Source organism: Amblyomma mixtum, chromosome 1 (assembly GCF_055824585.1).
Source record: "Amblyomma mixtum isolate Tamu chromosome 1, ASM5582458v1, whole genome shotgun sequence".
NCBI lineage: Eukaryota > Metazoa > Arthropoda > Arachnida > Ixodida > Ixodidae > Amblyomma > Amblyomma mixtum.
This window is the reverse complement of record NC_143012.1, coordinates 182,842,956-182,846,674: the sequence shown is the minus strand read 5'-3', so window position 1 is coordinate 182,846,674 and position 3,719 is coordinate 182,842,956. Positions and strand designations below refer to the sequence as shown.

At 48.0% G+C, this 3,719-nt stretch overlaps 1 pseudogene; it reads left to right on the top strand.

Moving 5' to 3' along the window:
- Positions 1-1,110: 1,110 nt before the first annotated feature.
- LOC149370174 (uncharacterized) lies at positions 1,111-3,360 on the top strand (annotated as a pseudogene).
- Positions 3,361-3,719: the final 359 nt, after the last annotated feature.

The window sequence follows — 3,719 nt, the reverse complement described above, 5'->3', positions numbered from 1 at the left end:
TCCTAGCACACTTCCTGCAGTAAACGCAACCGCGGAGCAAAACAACCGCCGGCTGCCTTACTTCGCACAAAATAACAATATTTTTTCTCTTCTGAGTCACCATTCTCTCCGAGCAGGAAGTATTTGCGCTTCAGTGAACACTCAACCCCATATGTCACCGAATATCAAGCTCCTCCAACACGGCGACCTTCCTGCGACGCAGTTGGCTTGGAAGGAAAATGGAAGTGGCCGCTCAGTGTTGCCAGTCAAATTCCGACCTTTGCGGTACTCTGAAATTTTTTCCAGTGACTCTAGATAAATGTAGTAAGTAGCGCCATCTATATTAGCACACAAGTACTAAATGGTCGCAGTTCAGAAAAATGACAAGTGTGGCGCTGCCGAACAGCTAAAATTACCTAAAATCAGGAGCTGTTCACGAGAGGGAACGATTTCCGTACGATATTTGCACGTTGCCCTCCATTTTGCCCGCTGTAGTGTCTGTTGAACATACGTTGAACTTCCAAGCAGATTTCCACCATGTTGCTGTGCTGGATTTCTTCTTGCGAAAGCAACATTACGCGAGTCGCCAAGCCATTTCGCCGACCTGAGGAAAGGCCATACTTCCCATGCACGAGGAGCAGTGACGTCACACGGCGCACAGATGGCGCGCCGCCGCCGTCACTGCGCATGCGCAGTAGCGGCGCATAGCTAGCGTGCCAGGGCTGGGGCGAGTGAAGCTCCGCGCCAGCGGAGCGCGTGAAGCAGGCGGCGCCGAAATCTCGGGCCGCCGCGCGGCGGCGCGACGCCTTTCACTTGGCAGCCCCCTCGTACTCCGAAGCTCGCTGCGATAGGCTCCCTGTAATCGTCGGGCGGCGCCACCAGCTCGCTGCCATCAGCGCCACCAACGGAGGTGTCGCCAAACACGAAGGCGCTGCGTTTGGTGTTGCCGCCGTGCTTGCATTGCCGGTATTGCTTCCTGTAGTTCGCGCATCCGTGATTTCTAAGCTTCTCAACGGTGCACCGCGCTACCTTTTTCCGTGGACATCGTTCTGCTACGTTTGCAGCAAACTTCACTCTTGGATTTGCCATTATCGCTTGTCAGCATCCAGTGAGAGACCGCCAACACCCGCGATGTCGCGGGTTCTGCATTGCGGCTTCAAGTCGGTCGACGGCCTCGACCAGCACTTTCGGCCATCGATACTACGGAAAGGACGCCGCTTGTTTGAAAACAATCACGTGTACGGGGTCCGCGAAGTGGACGAAACTGACGTCTCCGCGAAATGCCTTTCCCAACAGAGCAAACACATGTACGAGGTTGGTCTCAAGGTAAGTAAACGAAACAACGTGGCCTTGCTGTGCGCATGTGATATTAGCTCGCATTTAAACAAGGGCCGAGAAAAGCATGCAGAGTCAATTGCTGCCGTTCGTTAAGACTTCACATGTCGTTATTTGGTTTCACGCTGCGCCTCAGCTACCTTTTCTCTCGATTTCAACTCGCAGCTGACGCTGCAGCCCCGGAAAATTGAGAGCGGCGAGTGCACTTGTCGATACGGCAGCATGGGGAAACTGCAAGCACTGTGCCGCAGTTGCTTTGTATTTAAACGACTTCGATCACGCATCTTGCACGAGTGCGCCACAAACATGTGGAAAGCCAGCAGGGAAGCCGCTGCTGAACGACAAGGCCATCATTGGAGAACTGTTTGGTGGTATGATGAATTTTGTTTTATGCTGTTACATAGAGCATATGCTGATGCTTTTGGCTAAAGCATTGCTTGCATGAATCAACTTTTGTCACCCTACGTCTTCATTGCAAACCGTAATCTGTTATCTTTATTCCATCACGGTTCTAGCTATCACTTTTTATGTGGTTCTGTGCTCGACACACTGTGTAGCCACTACATATGCATTGCCTAATATGTAGTGAATTTCGTCATTCTTGTTCGCAGACTACAGCAGCCCCTTTGTAGGGAACAGAAAGCCAGCAGAACTGTCTCCATTTTATGCCCTGGAGTACTTTCCGGGCATTTTTTCACCTTTCACTGAAACACTGGCAGAGATGGCTAACAGTGATGCAGATTTGGACTCCATTGAAGCAGAAAAGAAAGCCAAGCAGTTGTTACAGCTTAAAAAAATTACCCAGCTGCTTCCTGCACCTTGCAAGGCATTACACGAGTTGCAAGTGTTTGGCACATATCCAAATCAAATTGTTAAGCCAAAAGACTACATAGAGCGCATGGCGCAGCAGCAGAAAACATTTTACGATGCAAATATTGCCTGTGGGTCGTTATCTGATCTGTGTGTGGCGACCATCGGCCAGTCAAGCTGTGTCAGGTACGGAACAGTGACAGCGGACGTCGTTGCTCACCTCTGAAGTAGGTACACGAGTACTTCATGTTTCTGACTTTGGGTATCTGGTGTCTGAACTTTGATTTAGGTGGCACAAAGAAAAAAGATTCCGGATCAGCAGCACTACTGGGCACACAGTACTCCACGCTCGACGGAGTCCTGAGGAAGTTGCAAGAGCCATACTGCATGCAAGGGCATTTTCTTCCGAGGCTACGGCATACGGTATGTTTACAGTTGAAAATTATTTCGTCTAATACACAGCACAAAATAATGAAGAAGCTATGCACAGATACAATGGTTTTCACTTCCTTTTATTCTTTCCACTGCTGCATATTCAATGGCTGACAATGACATGGCATTTTTTCTTTACTGAACCACAGGTCTTCGCACAGAGCCCCTGGCTCGGATGGAGTTCGAGCGTCAACAAGGTGTTGAAGTTGTGGAGGTGAGTGTGTACTCTGTCAAGCCTTCGGGCTGTGCGATTAATCATTTGAGAGGGGAAATAACTGTCGAGGCGAAAAATAAAATCCGATTACTGGCAGCCCTTTTGGCATTGCAGACTTCAACATGGGACAGATATTTGGTTTATTATGATGATTGTTGATCAAGAAAGATGCTCTGGCCCGTGCCACTGAAATATGATGCATGTTGTCGAACTGAGTTGCATTAGACTTGCTCATGCATTAAGCTTTGAAGTTACTGAAAGACCAGTATCTTACTTGGCCATTATTATGGAAGCCTTTGACAAGCCATATATTCCTCGAGCACCTGTTGTGTCTGACTAACATAATTGCAAATTATTTCAGATGGGTCTGCTCATCCACCCCGACCAACCTTGGCTGTGTGGCAGTCCAGATGGTATATTTTGTATGGCTGGAGAAACATACCTTCTCGAGATCAAGTGTCCACATAAGTGCAAGCAAAGTGACATGTTCCACAGCTCAGGGAAGAGCATCCTTGAATACATTCGGGGAACTTGCAGTGATCCCAGACTTAAGAAGTCCCACAGATATTTCACCCAAGTGCAAATTTTAATGTACTTGCTGAATGTGAAGACATGCTTTTTTTTTGTCTACTCGGAGAAAGAACATTTAACTATTCAAGTCGGCAGGGATGACCCCTTTCTGCAAGAGGCTATACCAGGCCTTGAGAGGTTTTTTTTTCAGCTGGCTTCTACCTGCTGCTGCAAAATAAAACGTGTTTATTGGGATCTGCATGGAGTGCCAGACATTGCTCGCCACATGTAATGGGACAAAAAAGTTTACATTTTGTACTCCTGTTGTGCAAATCAATGACAGATTTATGCATACATAGTTGACAATGGCAGAAAACAATAAGCGGGTTGAAAAACATGACCATTGTGTACCACTTCTCCCACTTCATGCAAAGGTAAC